Source organism: Aptenodytes patagonicus, chromosome 1, assembly GCF_965638725.1.
Source record: "Aptenodytes patagonicus chromosome 1, bAptPat1.pri.cur, whole genome shotgun sequence".
NCBI classification, from domain to species: Eukaryota; Metazoa; Chordata; class Aves; order Sphenisciformes; family Spheniscidae; genus Aptenodytes; species Aptenodytes patagonicus.
Window position 1 is genome coordinate 64,760,939 of NC_134949.1, and position 21,963 is coordinate 64,782,901.

At 43.2% G+C, this 21,963-nt stretch overlaps 1 long non-coding RNA gene across 1 annotated transcript; it reads right to left on the bottom strand.

Annotated features, from left to right (window-relative positions):
• Nucleotides 1-19,364: 19,364 nt before the first annotated feature.
• On the bottom strand, nucleotides 19,365-20,152 carry LOC143155777 (uncharacterized). Its single transcript, XR_012994471.1, has 2 exons — nucleotides 20,027-20,152; nucleotides 19,365-19,672 (listed from the first exon to the last, which is right to left on the bottom strand). It is a non-coding gene; the product is annotated as an uncharacterized LOC143155777 (long non-coding RNA).
• Nucleotides 20,153-21,963: the final 1,811 nt, after the last annotated feature.

The following is a 21,963-nucleotide window of genomic DNA, read 5'->3' on the forward strand; positions in this document are numbered from 1 at the left end:
AGGCTCAGGGGGCTTGAACCCATGCTCTGCACTGGGCTGTTTAGGTATGATTTTGGGAATCATCCTACCCAACATGGGAGAGCAGTAGGTGGAAGGATACCCGTTACAGTCTGGCTTCATTTGCAGGGTGGGGGCCTTGGATGGTGCAGTGCTGACCACTGCAGCACCGACTTTCGGTCCCACAATGTGTCACTCTAAGGTTGTGGCTGGGGCTCTGGTGAGCAGCAGGACCTCAGAGGGCCTGCAAGGAGCACAATTGTCAGAAGAAAGAGAGGAGATGTAAGCCTCAGTCTACTTCCACAGTGAATGAAACACTAATGTTTTGGTTGTAGGAAGGCTCCAATTTACCTCTCTCCTGGAGAAAAACATGGAGGTTTTCCTTCTGAAAATCCAGAGGATAGGTGTTTGGCCTTTCAAAAACACGACAAGAACAAAAGGAATTTCCACTACCCTTTAACCAATTCCCTTCTCCAGTCAATAAGCAGAGCATTAAGCAAGGCCACAGAAGGCCTTGGTGTTCATCCCTTGTTGACCCTAAAAGATTTGCTCCCCTTGACATTTTTGAGGGAAGTGTCCTAGCACAAGGTTTCAGGAGATCTGCTGAACCTGTGTTTCCACAGCTCTTTCAGGTTATGCGGTGAGTTTAGGCAACTCATGACAATCTCTGCTGGAGAACTCTTGCAGCCTTCTGAGCAATCGAGTTCAGCATTTCAGTTCATCGGGAGGGTTAAAGTTTGCTTGTCATTAACTGCCTACTGTTTAGAGCAGGAAACCCAAAGAGCACTCCCAGGATCCTACAAGCAATTACTCTTGCCTATTTGTAACTATTACGATGCATTAAGATGGGATTTTCCACCCATCTGGGGAACACTATACTTTGGTCTAATTTCCCGAAGAGTGCATTCCTGCTGGGATCAGGGCCCGCTCCAAGCTGCCCCTTGTTGAAAGCTCTTGACAGAGAACTATGCAGAAGAGATTTATGTGCAAAGTGACCTCATTTTTTTTCTTTCCTTTCACTGATTTTTTTTTCTTTTTCTATACCTTAAGTAATCACCATTAAAAATTGCATTTTGCTAGTTACTGAGGGTGATGCTCAGTGTGAACCTTCTGTGAATAAATTGGTTCAGATCATTTCTCTGAACAAGCTCTGAGATGAGCCAGTTCTCAGGACTTGCCCACAGTTAGTTGTTTTCTGCATGTCTAGTCATTCATGGAATAAAATTACTTGGCCTTCAGTATTTTAGTAAAACTTTCCTCTTCCAAACAAGGTGTAGAGGTTGTTGTTATGTTGTCACAGCTCCACAGAAGAATTTTTTCCTCCAACAGAAAATTGCTCCTCTGGAAATATTTCAGCTTTGGTAATACATGTATAATAAAGTTATAAAATTTTATTTCTTTATGTATGTGCTTATACGTAGATTTACCATTCTGTTTATCTCTTTACTTATCCACATTTCTCTTCTGTGAGTTTGTGTTGTTTTTTAATATAAGGAAGCATTATATTAGCACAGCGTAGAGAGCAGTGCATTTACCCAGCACCTTGATACTTAGTACTATCTTCATTCCCCATCAAGCAGAGTCCCAGAATTTTAATTGATACTCAGCAAGTTAAAAAAAAGCATAACTGAAAGTCCATGAATCCTTAGGTGTAACAAACATGCCTAATAGCCTAAAGTAAGCAGTCATCTATCTGTTCAAGTGATCAAGTGGAACAAAAGCAAGCTAGCCATAACACATCCAGTCTTATTTACTAGCTCCTCTTCCTGTTCCCAGCTATACACACAAGTGGATCTCTAACGTTACCAGAGTGATTCATTTTACCAGTGTCAGAAAAGCAAAACACTGTAATGCTCCTGCAAGGCTCTCAGGGCTGCAGCCGATGTCAGTGCCCTGCCTGCATCAACCTCCACCGCCGCATGGATGTCTGAGTCCTCTTGAAGCGCTTCTGTGTCGTTGGCACTCATGGGTCCCCATGCATCGACCTTATGCCCATTAGCAAGCAGAGACTCCTGGATCAGACATCAGAGAGAGTTTCCACCTTTATGAGAATTGCTAATCAATGCAAGCTTTTGGAGAATCTGTGTGTGGATAGTGGGATAGGTTTGAGCATGGGTGGGACACATGTGCTCCCAGAAATGGGTAAGGTGGCCCCCAGACTAGTTTGGGGGTGGTTAGAAAGATGAGGTATGAAGTCATGATCTGGCTAAACTCTTTGAAAATCATAGTTTCAGGAGATGCCCAGGGTCCCTGTAATTTCTGAGGGTTTCTTGTGCCTGTGGATGAGAGCTCAGACAGGTGATGTTCCAGCTGCTATTTTTTTCCTCCAGTTAGATGCCGAGAGTGCTTTGTACAACAGTCAGGGAATGCTGTTTCAGAGGAAATGGTTGAAAATTGTTTCAGAAGTGATTTCTGTAGATAAATCATGGTAGGAGAGGAAGAAACAGCTAACAGATGTTTTGTGATCTATAGAAAAACTATGGAAAAGAATCTGGGCAGGACCACAGAAGGCCACCCAACACCAGAATGAAGCAACCGTACCGTTTTGACAGATTCTTAAAGACTTTCCTGAATGGGATCCTCACTTTCCCTGGCAATCTGTAGCAGGGCTGAATTGTCCTTATTGGTACAAAGTGTTTTACCTAAGTCTAAACCAAATCTTCCCCTGCTGCCTTTCAGAGTCTCTGCCTCTTGCTTTACCCAACAGGGACTCAGCCCTCCTAGTGGGGGTGCCCTCACTCTCTCCTGTTCCCATGAAATAGCACACGACAGCTGCAGGGCTGGGTCTTTTACCACAGACCTCCAGGTTGTCTTGAGGGCCTTGGGAAGCTTTTTGAGCTGCTTGGAGTACATGTTCTACCAAGACTTTTGAATTAAACATCTACAGCTTGCTAGCAAAGGGGGATGGGTCTCAATGACTCACCCATCTCCTTCCAGCACCGTGTTTTGGTGCTGAGCAGCTCGAGTTAGACACCATTTCCATTTCATGTCATGTGAGCACTTGAGAAAGCTACGCTCCCAAAGCACACAAGCTGCCACATCAGATCAGATCAGGTCATCTAGCAAAAATAATAAGAGAACAACTATGGGAAAATCTGTCCATTGGAGAAATTTTATTCTAAACACCCATCAGGTACTGGGCTGGGTCATGCGTTGAAATGGTGAGGGAGTTATACTAAAAGGTGGTTGATGAATATGAGAGGGAAAAGTATTGTTTTGGATTAGCCAAAAAAAAAATTCTTTCGAGCAAAAGGAAAAAAATTAATAGGATGCGTTGTCAACCTTCTGCAAATTAAAATGAGAGGACATTCCTTAAGGGAAAATTGTTTCAAAATAAAACAAAAAATGTTGCATTTAGAAAATCTAAACCATTGTAACTTTCCCCAGCTTGCTTTGTTTGCTTTAGTTTAAGGCAGTCTGGATTTGTAGAGCGCATGCTCCATCACATACCTAGGCTGTCTGTGCTCTCTCTCCCCTCTTTCCTCATTGGTTCAGTCCATCTGCATATGGTTTCCAAGGGCCCTGCTTCTTCTTCATGAGGTTGGCACTCTGAACATGGTTTGTGGAGGATGTCCTAGAGAGAAAGACTCCAAAGACATTGGACAAAATGTAGATAGAGCCTTTTCCCTAGCTCAGGAGCTTCACAATTCATCCTGCATTTGCTGCCAGCAGCTGCATGCACCCTAGGTAAGCCTCATACAGACCGAACGTAAAAAGTTGTATTAGGTCATTCAACTTGTTCTTACTCTGCACAAACTGACCATCATGCTATTTAAATTCAACGTGTCAGGGGGTGTCCCTCTTTTCTGATCAAGTCCTTTAGTCCTGCAACAAGGTCAGCATTCACTTACATGCCACAGTCACTTTTACAGAGGCAAGGAGGCTTTGACAGTCCAGGCAATTCTCACTGGTTTTGGTGGTTCCTCATTACTGCAAGATGGATGAATCTCCCAGTCTAGAACACATTTACCCCTACAGCATTCATCTGGGTCAAAGCAGTGACCCCACTTTATGGGCTGGGAACTGAACCCCAGAGGGAATAAAGACTGGAGCAACCTGGGCAAACACATAGGTCCCCACATTTCTGCCATGCTTCCCCAGCTCCCACTGTCATGACCACAGCTAAACATTCACATGAGCTCCATACCATGCTGAGTTCCTGCTCACACAGTTCAGCAGCCCAAGATCAGCATGGGACCAGAGCAGCAATGCTCATTGCTTGTAACGGAGGAGGAGACGATGGGGAGGGGAAGAAAAAAGAAAGACTTCTTTTTTTTCAGTGACAATCTCCGACTGCTTTTTCAGTGAAGTGTTAACCAAGAAACTCCTGCTCTGATACACCTTTCCATTCGTTTTTTTAACTGTCATTATTTACTTGAAGCACGTAGTTGTAGATGGGCAGTGAGTTTTCAGTGCTGACTTGTAGCTGGCATAGCAACAAAACATACACACTTGTATGTCCACGCGGTGGGTGGACCACATAACACTGACTACTGCTGGGTTGCCTCATCCCTCCTAACACCTTGATTTTCACCGCAGCTAGCTTTGCTCTGTGTAAATATTGAAATTTTCCATGTTGGAGAGCTGCTTCCTTGTGGTTATTGTTGTTATTTAACAACATTAATATCCAAGGAACATTATAACATTTATTCCATGAGGAAAACTACGCTTTGTAGCAAACCATCAGATCTGGCAGAGCAGCAGGTTTCATGGCAAGGCCGTGTCTTTTGCTAATCCCAGGAAAACCTGCCCAATTTGGTCAGTTTATAAGTCTTTGCAAAATTACACTTCATAAATGTGCTGTTGAAATGCCTTTAGACTTCTTGGCAGCTGAGTTCCCCTATGGTTTCTCGGTGTTGCTCAGGCATTTGAACAGCCAGCCCTTGGGACTGCAGCGCATGCAGTCTTCACTACCTTCTCTTCTGGCCTTCCCTTGCTAACTTTTTCAAGAAATCACTTTTGTACTCTTGACAATTTCTTTAACCTTCTGATTTTTGTGTGTATGTAATCACGTACAGGCAGGCTATCTCACAGCAAGTCTGAACTGATTTAAAATTATTAGAGGACCTTGGCAGTAGATGCTAGAGGAGTATGAAGTGTTTACACTGCATCTATTTGCTTGTAATGCACCCTTGCCAGAGCCATAATCCAATTTATGCATACAGAGCAACTTTTTAATACCTTCCAGGAATAATTATTGTCATAATTTTATGTTTCAGTATGTGTATTCAAATAAAACATGTTGCAATTGAATTGAAAAGGTTGAATCCTGTTTTGAAAAGTCTCATTTAAAGTTAATGGGTTTTGGCACTTTCAGAATAAAAGTCATTTTAGAAGTTGTGATGTAGCAGTCTCACAAATACATTTTTGCAAAACATGAAGACATACATTCCTCCATGTTCTTACAGAATTTAGCTTAATGAAGTGTGATTTCATTTAGTAGCTTTCAATGATACATACATATATATATACACATGCATATGTATATATAACCACAGCTCTGTATGTTCAAAATTATTTTTTGTGATCTTACCTAGGGCTATTTGAAATGTGTAATTTTTGCTTCTTGACTTCATTTAGAAACATATTCTGGTGCAGTTGCAAGAAACTGACGGAGCTGTATGCTGAGATGCATGCATTAACAACCGTGTAGGCAGGTATGAGCAACACACTGCAATCCTATACCATTCCTCCAGTTGCAAGAAGTGCAGTCCCATGCTTTCCTCAGTATTTTAACTACTGAATGTCAAAATATTAAATAACCACCCCTTAATAAATCAAGACCAAAAATTTCTGTAATTATTTTCTTGATGGTCAAGGAGTGCTGCCAAAATCAATAAACTCATTGTCTGTGGTAAAATTTGTCAGCACTGCTATGAACCGTAGAAACATATTATCAGTTGTTTTCTATAGATGCATTCGCTTTTTTATTTTTTAATTGTTGGCTGAAAATTGACCTTTCAGTTGGCCATGAAATGAACGTTCGTTTTCATGGACAGCCACCTGTCTGAGATCACAGACACCCCCCAGACCCTGCAAGCCTAGATACACTGACAGGAAGGAGTCCTCTTTGCACAGCAGTCATCCACCAAGTCAGTGTAACTCCTATAGCTTCTGTTTGTGTCCCCATACCCGACATCTCCAAGGTGAGTGCACATCTGGAGTGATCAGTAGTGCAAATCAAGCCTTGACTGTGTCTGCTATCAGGTTCACAGAAGATACTGCTGGAAAACACTATGGCTGCTGTGTTACACCTTCTGTCTCATTCACCTGCCACCTTTGCAGCCTGTGGAGACTCACCTCCCTAGACTTTGAGGCTTGGGGTTCTTCTGCAGTGTCCGAACCCCAGTGAGCGCTGACATCAGGCCAATGCTCCCCATCCTTCCCACCCTCCAGCACGGTCCCCAGCACCTCGGCTCATGCACATTGGCAAAGGAAGCGCCAACATCCAACTTCACATTCGTACCACGCACGAAAGCAGGAGTGCAGAGAAACTGGATGATTTGGCCAAATACCATCCAACATGTTGCACTGCAGCAGTGACATGATTCTGCTGTAGATTTGTACAGGGACACTCCTTTAGACTGTAGGGTTTCAACCAAAAACATCTCTTACTGCACACGCCTCTTGGACCTAGTGCAGCCGAGACCTTACCTTCACAGAGGATTGTGGAGGTGCTACCACTGCTTACTAATAATACTGATAATTTGTCAGAACTATATAATAGACACACCTATTTTTCCACTGCTGTGGATGACTATATAAGACTTCAGATGACAGTGGATCTGTTGCTGCACGTAGACAAAGTCTTCTAAGAGTTACCCATACTTTAATTCACACAGTGACTACAGATATAATAGTTCACTGTGCTTCTTGTCTAGTCACACCAGTTTATAATGTTCCCCTGTCAACCTTAATGTGACTGAGTGTTTCACTTGGTATCATTGGTGAGGGAGAGACCTTTTGAATAGAAGTTGGCCAATAACATCCCTGAGTGCAATAAATGAGAACAATTGAATTAATTTGATTTTTCACTAATCAGCACTCAGTAATAGACCATATTATTCCGACCCCAGCTGAGCAATCAATGAAGAAGTTTTATTCCAATGGATTTAGAGCTTTTCTAGATCAGCGGGACTGATTTTCAAACTGCTCTTCAAGAGTGTAAGTTGCAACCGGGGATATTTTTTCCAGAAAAAAAGGGAATTGGAATAACTTTTCCAATTACTGCAAGAACAGCTACTCTTAAAGATTTTGCTTTGGAGTGGGAAATAGCTTGTGGTTTTGTACAGCAGACATTTTTTGTGGCACACGGTCAGCACCACGTCCTCTTCTAAGAAGCTGGACGATTTTAGTCCTTGGTGTTCACGGGGCAGTGACAGCCCCTGGAGGAAGAGTGGCTGCGGCCACCCTCCGGTTCCCCTGCTGCTTCAGCACGTCTCTAAAAATGAATCCTTACATACTTGTTTTTCAGAGAACAGCAATGGGCTTGTTTCACAACAGCTTTTGCTGTATTTTACTTATGTTTCTTTTTCTCACTCTCTTCAAGGAAGAAAACACATGAATCAAGCCTTTGTTCAGAGTGGCAGTCTAGATGGCTTAACCCTCACTGCCCCAGAGACACGCATCATCGCAGCCTTCCTGACACAACGCCCATCAGGGACAGGGCACACTTTGTCCCCCGCGTAGTCATGAAAAACATGGAATCCCACCTATGAATGACAACATATGCCTTTGCTGTTTTCCAGTCTCAAAATCATACTTTACCAAATCCAAATCTTAAAATTGAGGTGCCTCTGTCCTGCTTGGGACTGAAAATTATTAAATACAGTATACATTACTGGTGGTTTGCTTATGCCTTACTGCTTAGAGTATTGTAACAGTGCTGGCTGCTGACGAACAACTGCTGTTATTGTCAGCAGTAATGCTGTCACACATAGCAACATGAGAGAACTTCAGTGTTTCAGATATACAAACTTCAACTTTTCCACTGGAGATATCTAGATCTCCGACTTTTGTCCAAACTGATACTCCCCATGTATTTTTGCAGGAAGACTGAATGAAGCAAATATCGGTACATATCTAATTAATTACTGTCTTGAATGTTGTTAAACACCAACAGAAGAATGACAGAGCGTACAAGCATCCTCATCCATTTAATACCTGAATCACTGCACGTCACTGTTAATGGATGCCAGCCAGCCCAGGTTTGTGGCAATGTACAACATCGTGTAGGGACATCTTAAATTATTATTGGTACAACTTAGAGAGACAAAAATCCCACTAGAAGTAACAAATTCACACTTAAGAAAATGAGCTGATGAACCACAGAAAGAAAAAAACCCAGGAAACTATCTATGAACATCAGAAACTTTGCAGTAGACTGTTTTCAATAGATCTTGCCACAGAGATACATTAGACAACAGTTCGTTCATTAGATACGGACACTGTTATTTTTTAAAATATAAAATGATTGAAACATTTCATAGAAAATGCATCTAATTTGGAATTATAAAAATAAACTTACAAGAATACCATTTTTTTAAAGTACCATACTTTTATTCTATGTTTTCTTTGGTCTTTCATTATTTTACTCCAAATGGGATGGAATCTACAATAACCTTGTTGGTCAGGTTTTCACACTGTGTCAAGAACCGAAGTGATCGAATACCAAACCGTGCACTTCAATTACTGTCTGGTGATTTTTAACCCCAGTCCACCTCATTGTTTATGTTCCCTACTTTGAGCTACTGATAATACCAAGCCTGACACTGGCTGAGGTTAGATGTTAACAAGGTTATTTGGAGCACCACCCAGAGCTGGCAGGCTCTACTGCTGCTGGGGTGAATGATGGAGTGGGTGATACCAGCTAACTCTGAGGAGTCAAACACCTCACCCATGTGTACCAGTCTGCTTCTGGCTGAGGCTGGAGAGCTCTTGGGCAGACCGAGAAAACCTTGTAGAAGATCCCCTAACAGTTGCCATGCTTTTGTGAAGGGTAAATTGTATTATTTGTTATTCAAGAACAAATTCCATGAGTCTGGGGAAAAAAACTGAAATTGCGGATGACCTGCAAGCCTAATCAACAGCTTGTCAAAGGATTTCTGTGCGTCCAAGTTTGAAGCTGAGCTGCAGTATCAGGACACACTGCATAAAATGAGTGTATATAAAATACATAAAATGAAGAGTGCAGCTGTTGACAGCCAGACACCAAAACAATTTGTTTAAAAATAAAACAACTGAAGAAAACATACTAGCAACTTCAGTGCCTTAACAGAAGCAGATGCAAAATGTTATGAAGTGATAATTAGAGTGAACTGCCTGAATGCATAGTGATGTTGTGCAAGACAGATCAGTTTAGAAATGTACAGCTTGTGATGAAATATTTGCTTGTTCCAAGCCATAAGAATACAGAACATTGAGTTTTCTGTTCTGAGGGCATGGGGATGTTTGGTGGAAACCAGGTCCTGCCGGCCAGAGGCCACCCTGTGCTCCAGCAGGCACCACCTTCTGATAACATTTCCTTTCCTCCTGCGTGAGAGGACAGAACCTGGGAAGATGAATTAATGACCCAGACCAAACAGATCTCCCACAGTGCCAAATTTCAAGCTTGCACTATTTGGTGGTGCTGCCAGAGACCATGACAACGATGATGCTAACACCAAATGGGTGGCACACATTTGATTTCTAAAGCCTGCTGAAGAAGAGCAGCATATATATGCATGTGTGCCTGTATGCACTGGACTCTGACTTTGAAAGGAAGCTGTTTATGTGGGAGAGATGAGTCTCCAGCTTTTTTTTTTTTTTTTTTTTTTTTTTTTGCATAAGAGCTCTCTGGCTGTTTGCCTGATTTCAGAGCAGGGCTATTTTGCAATTATTGTTGTCTGGTTTGTCTTATTCTTCTTTTCCTGTGAGAGACACTGCAGCAGGACAACCCTTGGTGGACTCTTCTGCTTCCAGGATGCAAACCCATGTCTGCAGAGAGGCTGGGGAGGCAGCAGGGAACTTGCACAGAAGGAGGACCGTGGGGGTGATTTCTGTCTGCTGATATGCATACCAGGGGTAGGGACCATACAACAGTGTATGGGAACAACCAGCCCTCCTCAGCTGTTCATTAAAACAGCTCCCGAGCCGGAGGGGTTGCTTCCCTGCAGGCAGTGAGAACAGCACCATGGTTCAGCAGAAAGCACTTAGGGTATGTTTCCTAGGAGGGTGATCTGCATAGGGGCTAGTGTACAACTGACCCTTGCAGCTGGGGGGGTTCCTTTTAAATGTGCCTAAAGCAAGGCAGAGGGTTGTTTGATAGTGGCTCAGTCTTTTTTGTTTATTTTCCAGAATAAAATCTGGCCCAGAGACCTCCCTTAATGTGGCCATCGCATTCGCTGTCCCTGGCAGGCAGGAGAGGCAAGGTCCATCTGCCACGCGGCTTCACACCCTCACGGGTGGGCAGCCTTGGTTTCACCCGGACAGCCCTGTTTGCACCACTGAGTTTTCTCCAGAAACCTGTTGCTGCCACCAGACTGCTATGGATGGAGCTGATGGCAAACAGAGCTCCTGCTTCGCTGTAAAAGAGAGCAATGGATCAGGCTCAGGCTCTGAGAAAATCAGCTGGAGTGATGTGGCTGCATTGTGAGAGCTGCTCCATAGTTACAAATGCAAATTTCTTCTCCCAACGTTCTCTGGGAAAGATGAAGGAGCAAAGGGAAGACCTTGGGTGGAAAATATGCTTTTGACGATCCCAAGCTGTAAGCAGAAATTTTCTGTCTCCAAAACCAAGCTAAATAAATGTCACAGTCCCCTTACTCATGTTAGGATATTCATTCATCCCTCCTAGGTTTTAAAGGAAATAAACTACCCTCTGTGTTTTGCCTTATCCCCTTATCTCAAGATTTATCCTAAGTTCTCGTGTACTCTCAGGTTCATTCACACAGAAATGTAAAATCCTAACACTATGTCAGTAAATGCATTTTTCGATAATGAAACTGCAAATTGAAAATGCTCAGGTTTCATTTGGATAAAATAAAAGTTTGCATTAATATGTACTCACGTTCTCACCATATGTGTGCATATCTATATACAACTTTGCTTAAAGCTGTTCAGGCAAAAGAGTGCCTACCATTGGATACACAATTTTAGAATCAATCTAGTAAAATTAATATTTTTAGTGATCAGGAAACAGAGAAATTAAAATCATGGTAAAACCATGGTGAGTGGGAGGGAGGGAGGAATGGAGAGAGGTAAGAAAGTGTATGATTAATTATGGATCAGAGAGGAGCTAAAAGAAAAGGAACGGCACTGTGCTGAGATGCTAAAATCCAAAACGCGCCCCAGAAGATACACTAGGTGTGCTACAGGTTAGACTTTTTGAACCACAAAGATCATCTCTTGTCTATTTTTAAAGGACATTGTGACTAGAAGCACCAGTAGGTACTAAAGTGTGTCTGGTATGGCCATCAAGCATGAACTACTGAGTTTTCAATGCCCTTTGGAGATACTATCTGATGGACCATTGCCACTGTTGCTAAGCATCTGAAACAAATGGTAAGTGAAGTGGCCAGAGCATCCTTTCAATAGCGCACAGAAGGATTCAGATCAGCCGTATCACTTTTGGGAGCCTTGCCCACATTAAGAAACCCAAAGCAAACATAGCCATTAGCTCAATAAATGTATAGTGAACTGGGAATCCTCGTTAATTCATTCAGTAAGGGGGTACTCTCTAATTTGTTTGCCAGGAGGATTCATAAATAAGATCCAGCTGAGCGTGACCTAAGCCATAGGACTTGTTCTCACTCAACTTTGCAAAATAAGAGCAATTAATAAGGCAAAGAACAGACATCCTGCTAAAAGGAATTATTTGAAAATACTATTTAAAAAAATAAATAATAAAAGACCTGCTCAGCTGGAGAAAGGACATTGTGTTGTTTCTGTGTTTTGAGCACACACACACCCCCTCTGCTATTATTAGGGCTCAGTTTGTAGCAGGAGCAGAAAACCAGATGGTAATCCCCAGTCTCAATAAATGGGAGTCTTTTCTGTGTGCTGTCATCTGCTCGACCAGCCTGTGTGTTGTGAACTCAGGGCCCAATGTGGGGGAATAGAAACAATTTTATTGACAGATGGAATTGCTGCTATTTAAGGACAGATGTTTGTGTATGTAATTTATTAAGGTCTGCATGTTGTTAAACGCTTGGTTACAAGAATGGGAAAAAAAGATCGAATGATTGATTTCTTCAGGTAAAAGATATTTTATCTAGCCAGGGTTAAAAAATTTCACATGCTTATGTATGATACTATGAAACTAAAGTAATTTCGGAATTTATACAAATAAAATTTGTTTAGAATTAATTCATAATTAATTTAATAAATTGCGGTATTTTTGCAATACGTTCAAATGCTGTTTGAAAAAAAGTTTTGGGGCTTTTAGTATGTGTTTAAACATCTTTCCCTTTCCTTCTGATAACGACCATGATGTAGTAAAAGTTGTGTAAAGACGACACATTTGTAACCTATACAAGAAAGAAACAAGGTACAGAGGAAATTCACAATAAGGACAGGGAGGCTTACTGGAACCAATGGGAGAAGAAAGAAAATTAAATGTATGTACCAAAGAAAAGTAAGCATGGTTAGATCCCAGGTATATTAAAAGGATTTGAGATTTATATAGACCCTGCACTCCTTCCTGTGCAATGGTCAATTGAATCCCAGCCTCTGCTCCAGGGAATATTCAAGGATTTCTGAACAATGAACTGATCTGAACAAGAGTAGAGACTGAGTGGTGCACTTCAAAGAACTATATTGCTTTGGTGTATTTGATGTTTTGAAGGAGCCTGGTGTGTTTGAAGGAGATTCATTTTCCAGAGTCTAAATTTTGACATTTAGATTGTCTTGTTTAACTTATCTTAGGTGCTTGTCTTTATAGTCCCTGCACCTCCTGGGAAATAGGTGATGTTTTGTCCTCATATTACAATATGTCCACTTGAGAAATAGTCATCTGATGGCAAAGCAAATTTGTGTAAAACAGCCACAATGACATGTTAATGAATGTGCTTGATGTACCTCGGTCCTCCGAGTCCAGATCACATTCAGGTAGCTGTTGTCTCCATGAACCTTTGAAGGACACCAGATGTAAATACTAAGTTTCAAGGCACAATGCAAATAAATGCAGAAAACTTTTTTTTCTATTCAATTTAGACTTTAAAAAACTTGATTTCTGGTTTCCTGAAAACTGGGGGTGGGGGGTGTTGAAAAATCTAAAATTTGCTGCTGTAAATTTCAATTTTGCAGATCCAGCCTTTTTCTTCAAAGAAGGTTCCATGCTGGTGATGGCCATCTCAACACCTACATTTTAATACTGGCAAATGAGAAGTTGAGTAATGCACAGAATATAGCACATCTAATTGGTACTGTTCATGCAGACGGCATCCTGACAAAGGCTTTGACCTTTAGCAATTTCACCTGAGTCAGCTTTCTGTGACAAACCCAACATTTGAGTCAGCTTTCTAACCCGCTGGCAGTTTTGAGAGGGCAGAGGGGTTTTAGTGTTCCTCCTTCCTGTATAATGTTCATGGATTTGAATTGTGTTTTAATGTAAAGTACAAAACTCAACTGGTAAAGCTTAATTTCACTCTGAACAGTTAACTCCCTCTGAGAGAAAAAGATGGACTGGAGCTGTAATTCTGTTTTAAGCAACAGAGTATTTGAAAATGAATCGTAATGAAATTAGAAAGGGATAATATTAAATTACCTATACCTTGCTCTGGCCGCCAGCTGGGTATAGCAGATGACTGGGGAATTGTTTGCCTGGCTTTGGGGTTGAGGTGTGTTATACAAAAAGAAATTAAGACGATTTGAAGAATGAAAAGTGAAATCTGAAATCCATGGGAGGACCACTGGTTTTCTTTCTCTTTCTGCCTTGCTTTCTGGTGCCTCAAGTACTTTTATTTTTTTCAGAAGGATTTCAAAGGGAATTTTAATTGTTTTAAGCTATTTTTTGAACTCCCAAGCTATACTCGGTGCCAGAGAAGTGACACAACAATATGACCTTCGTGGCACAATCCCAGCTCTGGCTCTGCAGGTGGCAACAGACAAGGAACCCTCAGGTTCAGGAACAGACAAGGCTTCCTCTTCACTGGGGTTTGGCCGTGGCATGTAGGCAGCCTTTACTTTTGGCTGAGTCACATTTTTCTCACCTGAGGATTTGAATGTACCACATTACTGTCGCTGGGGCTGGGTAGACTCAGGAGCTGGTGTTTAGGTACCAACATAGGTCTTTCCCGGTTATCCACGTCAATGGATTTTCTAGCTGTGATGTTGTGACTGGACATTGGTTTTGAAGGTCCTAAATGATCTGGCAGTTGTCTACATTAAGGTTAACAATTTGTGTACCCGCTTGCAAAAGGCAGTTAGAGCTCTTTCGATTACAGGGGCCCGTGAGGATCTGTGGACCTGGGAAGATTCTTCCCATGGCCAAAAGTAGGGTGAAAGCATTGGGTTTTGTAGCTTAAGCCATCACCAGCAGTATTTGAGGAGGCAGGGGTAATCTGAGCTGCTGGGTGTGTGACCTGACTGGAAGGCAGAGGGTGCCCACAGCTCTGTGTGGGCACTGACTTCTGCTGTTTTGGGGCCAAAGACAGGACACAAATGGCAATGAACAAAGGGATGCAACTGTAATCAAGCTTTCTACTGTCCCCAAAACAGTTTTAAAACTGGAACAAGTGCTTAACACTGAGCTGCAAAGCAATCTTTCCTTCATTTTCAAGCCATCAAATACCTGCAGATGGGCAGACTGGTGTCCCGCCTATGGGAGATGCACTGCTCTGCAGAAAGTAACGCAACCCTGTAAGGCCAGGGGAAAGAGCACGGTCAAGAAGTTCATCTGTGCGTCACTGATTAGGGGAAAAACCTCAGCTGCATTTCCTGCTGTGAGTGCTCTGCGACCCCAAGGGATATTGCCTGCCTTACTATGGTGTGGCTTTCTGGATGAGTACCTGACCAGAGCTGCAGTCTTAGCCTTGCCCTCAGGCTCAGTTCCTCCTCAGGTTTCTAACTCAAACCCCAAACAAACTCTCAGTTTCATCCTTACATACTCCTATCCTCCCTTTCCATATGACATCTGTGAGTCACCCCCACAGAGACCTGGTCCTTTTCCAGGGAAAAGCTATCATCCTGTCCTCCACATTGATGTAGTAGCCAGCTCTTAACATGCCTCTCAACAGCATTTCCTTCAAACACTTTTCACTTACAGAGAAAATCCTCCTATCCTACTGGAATAAGCTGATTTCTAAGGAAAAATATATTACAGCTACTATTTGCTATGCAATTGTGTTAGAAGCCTCACTGAGTGGAGTTTTGTGCAAGAAAGAAACCCCTTGGACAGCCTCATCCCAAGAGTTAATGCAGAAATGGGAAAGCTTGGTCCAAGCAGAGAGAGCAGACACTGACATACGAGAGAATGACATGACTGCCAGCAGTCCTGCAACCATCTTCTGATTCAGTACTAATTAGCCATTGCTTCCTACTGCCAGAACACCCTTCCATTACCAATACTAAACTGGAGCATTTTCTACGACCCTTATCTAGACCTGCAGGAACCAAAAGCCATTATTTCTTTACTGAAAGAGTGGTAAACATTGGAACAGGCTGCCCAGGGAAGTGGTTGAGTCCCCATCCCTGGAGGTATTTAAAAGACGTGTAGATGAGGCGCTTAGGGACATGGTTTAGTGGGCATGGTGGTGTTGGGTCGATGGTTGGACTCGATGACTTTAGAAGTCTTTTCCAACCTCAATGATTCTATGATTCTGTGATTCCCATGAGAGTTATAAATCCCATGCAGTGAAAATAGCTACATTTATCACATTCATCTCCCTACATATAGGGATACAGTGAGTTTATTTGTGGGTGGGTAAATAAGTAATCAGTTTAAGCCACATAGGGCCTTCCGGGTGGCTGGACAGTAGCTTATCTACTTGGCAGACACCAAATCCTTTTCCAGTAAATACACTGCAGCCAGCTGTGCCGTCTACAGCCAGTAGATATTCCCCAGTACTGGTCAAAGTCCATCTCCTTCATTTCCTCCTGCACCTCAATAGACAGAAGTCACTGTTTCCCTTTATCATGCAATAATTGAAGCAAAATATAAGAGTAAATTTATAATAGTGCTCTGGGGTGCTTTCCCTTCGGGACTTGACCACGTGAAGGAACAGTGTGCTCTAATGGTGTGTTACTCCTCATGTGAAAGCTTGCCAGAGAGCTGAAGAAGACGCATAGTGAACAGCAAGATATTACATTCAGTTCTCCAGCACTTCGTTAGCAAAGAAGTCTTCAAGCATTCAAAAATACAAAATGCTCTAAGCAATAGCATTTTGTGAAATTAAAGTATATAGTCATCTCCCTCCTCAACTTCAAAAAAACTTGAAATGAGATGGCTGGATTTTGCGTTAAAAAGTTTAACAACAGAACAGGAAGGAAATGAGCTGTTTGCCTGTATGTGATTTAACTAACAGCGTTTGCTCTGTTACAAGCCTGTCGAGGCAGAGTGTTTTTGTTAAACTGGGAATCTGAAACGTGGCTTCCATAAAAAGCATAGCGGCAGACTCCCATGTATGTGTGCAGTCAGGGGAAGTAGTTCATTTGAAACCTTTAAGGGTATTCTGCATCGCAGAGGAAATACTTATACCCGGTAATGGCAAGAGTCCATCTCAGACACCCACACACGTGCACCTCCAGCTCTGAATCAGAAACTAGCGATTCAGTGAAATGGGGTCCTCAGATTGTTATGCAGAGCTAAAATGTATATCTCAGTCTTATCAGTAGAATTCATTTAGCCAGGTTTCACTATCCAGACAGACAGGAACACTTCAGGGGTAGGAATATGAGATTTGATAAACCTGCAATGAAAAGCACCTACATCCCAGCAAACCCCAACAACACCTAGCAGGACTGGTGGTTTGGGGGAGCAAGAACAGACTTGGATTTGGTATGCTGATTATTGGAGAGAGAGAGTTAAAAGAAGAGTCTTATCACCAACTGGAAGTGCTGTCTAGTAAATATCACCCCTTCCAATGCATCCTTTACCTCCTGCTTTCATCGAAAGCCCTGTGCTTAGCCATGGTTAACGAGATCCACATGCAGTAGGTCCACAAAGCTCCTGATGAGCTCACTAGTTTGCTTAAGAAAAACCTTCAGTTTCTGGTCAAATCCCCCAACTCCCCACCGAAGGATAAGAAGGTGGAAATAAACGAAGTGCAGCAGTTCATTCCAGGGGCTAATTTACTTATGGGATTTCCTGCAGACACGAGCTGAAAGTTGAGATGGTAGAACAATCCTCTGTCCATCCCAGTTGGAGCACACACCGCTAGGGCACTTCTTAATCTCCTGGAGAAGTGCCAGGCAGCAGCACAACAATTCAAAATAGTCAGCACCAACTTCAGTCTGCAGGGTGGGAAGCGGGGTGGCCGTGCCAGCGGCCACCACTCACAAAGCCCCTTTGCCTCTCTGCTCACTGCTGCAAGCACTGGCTCTGCAGCCCTGGTGGGACGCTGCCGTGTGCATCACCATGGACTTCCTCGCTGTTAATGTCATGGTGCAGTGGGAATCTAACTTCAGCAGCTGCAATATCCCTGCTTCTCTTGGCCTAAACCCAGGTAAGCTCTGCTCTGGGGCAGAGAGTCACCCAGTGGGGACAGGGTGAGGACAGGGTGTCACCAGTGGGACAGGCAGACTTGACACAGAAGAATAGGGCGAGAAGTGCTGACAGTGATGCGATCAGGGAACAAAGCAAACCACATCCCCAGCATTAGTTATGGGGCTCCCAGGATGTTTTATAGCATCAGTTGCCTACATCCCCAGGGTTTCCCGTGGCAGAGGCTGCAGGACTCCTCCTCATGGTGTTTCCCATGGTGGCCAGGACAGGGCCACCAGCACTTAGGTCTTTCCAGCGTTATGACCACAAACTCAGCCCTGGGCAAAGGTAGGAGACAGCATCCCCAGGGAAGAGATCATTCAAAGCAGCCATGGTGTCCTGCACCCTTGGCCCCTTTATGGGCCTGCTGAAGCCATCCTAGTCCTGCAGGGGCTGGGGCTGCTCATGGAGGATGGCTGAAGGTAAGGGCTGGCACCAGGGCAGAGCACAAGGGAGCTGCTTCCAGCTGGTCCATAGACAAGACCAATCTTCAAGCAAGCACAGGAGAGCTTGCTCTTCCCTCACCAAGAGCAAAATCTGGGCAACAGCTGCCTGCAATGGCACCACCACTCTGCTCCCCCCTCCCAGCTCCAGTTTAACATCCGAACGTGCCGGAGCTGCCCTCAGCATGGGAGGGCCAGGTGCACAGCAGGCTGCTGCACACCTATGTGGCAACACCCAGTAGAAATCCACTAATATCCTGGTGTGAATCCAAGGAATGCTTCACACTCGTCCTTCAAGTTTTGGGAGGGAGGTTGTGTAAGCCCCTTAAAGCGAGATCCCAGCCCAGCCTGCAGTCCGGGAGGGCCCAGACAGCTCAAAATAACAACTTAGCTCTTTCTAGAGGAGCAGAAAATTACTGTTGTTTTGATTTGTGGTATGACTGGACTGCAGTATAGCCTGTGGCATCTACCCATTCTCTCAGAGGGGTTATGTGAAGACGGGTCCCTTCACTAGCCGTCCACTGTGTTGTGTACTCCGGCTTCAGTACACGATCAATGGTCAAGGCAGACTGAGGAAGACTAATGAGTCATTTGCTTCTTTGTTATCCAGGAATATTTTTTTTCTGTCTGAATTGGAGCCCTTTTGATGCTTATTGCAAGATAACCAAATGGAACCAGCAGAGAAATTACGGAACATGGTGTAACAGTCCTTTAGGATATGATCTAAAAGCCTTTTCTTGCCACAAAACTCAAAGCAGCCAAACCACAGGACAAAAACAGCTCAGAGCCCATTGTCTACTTTTTTTACACTGACAAGATTCTGATGATCTTCACTCCATGGAAAAACAACTCCAAAGAGTCACCCCTCAAACATGCTTTTTATACTCCATTTTCCCCATTTTCTGTATTCATTTCCCCAAGTACGTCCTAAACAACATCTACTTATGTACCATATTTTACGTGGAAGCAATTAGTTTTATAAATTAATCATAATGCACATTTGAATCTACATTGCACTTGCATCCAAATCATCATCACATTGTCATGGTTATATTACTTATTATGATTTAACTGCCACCAGCCTGTTTAGGAGGAAAACAACTCTCGTAGAGGACCCAGCCATTCCCTATGTTACCACACTTGTAGTTTCACTCCTGTAACTGAAACAGCTGCAGTATAGCTGAACATCAGGTATGAGGTTCTTACATGCAACATAGAGTTCAAAAAAGTCGAACCTTAAAGTGTTATTTTCAGACAAGATTTTATTACCTCTGACATCATCTTTGTCGGGGTGAATGTGTATACTCCAAGATATAGGCTGGGTAAATCTGGTGCTTCTCAAAGATGACAAAGATGGAAGGATTTTTTCGATTATGTACACAGCTGTCCAAAAGTCTGTTTGAAATCCCAGGTCTGGTTGGAGGGCGAAGGTAGACTTGGTTTCCCCAAACAAAGTCTCCAACAAGAACTTGAGCTACAAACATGCTGTGGTGGTCTATGCTGGATGGACAGTATTGATGGGAACAACTGGCATCTCTGGCAAAGTAGCTTCCTAGGGACCAGAAAAAGCCATGGGTAAGAAAATGCATAAACTGAAGTAACAAACATCTACCATTGGCACTTTGGCAGCCAACTCCTCAACAAGCACCTTCTTCTCTTTCCTACCCCAGATTGCTCCAAACACATCCTTGCCAGGTGTTTCCACGTGAGTTTATTTTAAGGCTTCAACGGATGGGGCTGATCTGACGGCTTTCACCGCTGCTTTTTGTTGCTTTTCCAGTTACAAAAGGTCTAAGGAGGTAGGATCAGGCCCGCACAGTAGGAAGCACAGCTTGTGCTGTGCTCTTCCCTGCACTCTCAAAATACCCCAAGCATTTTGATGCAAGTCCAGATCATGCACTTGTACCTTTTCCATACGTTGTCCCATGAGTCCCAGAGATCCTCCAGTTGAAATTCTGCTCACAGATAACGGGCACGTGAGATGGACTCATCCCATGGAACAGGAGTTGCTCATCCACCTCCTGCCCTGGGCTTCTCTTTTCCATGTGCTCTTTCTGCCTATAGAAAAACATATCAGAGGTTTAGCATATACAACCATGCACAAGCACTTCTTACCTTTATGGATCAGCTGCCTTCTCCACCCAAGTCCCAGCCAGATACAAAATAATATGGAAGATGGAACAAAAAAATGGTTTAGCCATACAACCTGTATCCCAGCACATGATGAAACACATGCACACTGCACACATTGGAGCATTGCCTTGGTCTCCCCAGTAAATCTGTGTGCCTGACCAAAGCAGAGGCAGTGGTGTTTGAAATCAGAAGAGGCGAAGGAGCTCAGCTAAGACGCTTTTTCCTTGACACAAGCCTTCCCCTCTCTCACTTGTCAGGACAAAGCCTTGCACCTGAAATCAAACTGGCTGGTGGTGGTTTCCTGCATGCCATGAGAAGGCAGGTATGCCAGTGCCCATAGCTACTCCCTGTTCAGCATTGCCTTTACAAAAATCCCTTAACAGAGAAAGAGGGTATGTGGCTGGGGTAAAAGAAAAACAACCTTTTCCTTTTGTGATGTTAGATCTGATCTCAGCAGACTATGGCCTGACACTGAAATACTGAACTAGATGGCTGGAATTGATGGTATGGCTGAAGGGGTGGCTTGATCCTTAGCTGGCATTCAAAAAGTTTTCTTCTTTGCTGTTCATATCAGTACCAGGAAGGCCAAGATAAATAATGTGTGTCAGGTGGTCTTCCCCAGTCATGTTTTTTCCTTCCCTGGCCTCCATCCTAAGGAAAGTGTCTTAGACCTTCTTCCCTGCAAAACCAGCAGAAGAAACAAGGGAACTTTGAGCTGGAGCTAAGAGGAATCACTGTGTCATCACAAATGCCAAAAATCCCACTGCGCTTAAGATAGTTTTAAAAGAAACTTTGCTAGTATAACAGGAGCTATTTCAGAAATACAAGATTGTCTTGATGGGGGAGAAGAGGACCAAAACAAGAAAACTGAGTTTCTGATATATAGCAAATAGCTGCTACTCACACCTCATATGGGGATAAAGACAATAGGTCACAGGCCAAACAGTGCTCTCTGGCACTCTCTCTGCAGCCCTGAACTCTAATTCTTGATAGAATTAACACTTTAAGCTTTGGTCTCAGACCTCAATTTTTCTGATAAAACACTGGCCAGTAAGCAGACCATATTTTCTACAAATTCAGTAAATCTGTTCTCAGAGAAGGACTGAAGTAGTCACTTGTTTAGATGTATTGAAACATTTTCAGTTCCTCTCTCTATCAGAGGCATAACATTCATTTAACCAGTTATAACCATCCCCTTACTGGCCTTTAAACCAAACCTGTCTACTAATTTCTCATGCTCTGTTCAGTCACGGCCAAGTTTGACACAGCGAAATGTGTCAAACTACACATTACACCTACAAAACAAAGAACCCACTCCGCCAGAGTTTTGACCAAATGTTTTTGCTGAATTTGTGGAAAATGCTCGTGCCAACTGGAACCACTTTTTTTGCAGGAACATTCAGTTTTGGTGTTGTTTTTTTCTTGGAAAACTTCAGACCCAGACTGGCATCTCTGGTTACTACACTCGAGCCCAAGTGACCCTATCCCGTGCTCCATTTGTGAAATGATAGGGGCAGGCACCCAAAACAGGGAGCCTTAGGTTCAGTTCAAGTACAGGATTAAATGTAGGTCTCCCATATCCTGGGGAAACAGTCCACCAACTCCTCTGGCTGTGGTTAATCAAACTCTCAGATTTCATTAAAAAATAAAACTCTGGCCTTCTCCATTTTGAATGAGAACACTGCAGTTGTGAGAAGCCAAACAGTAAAG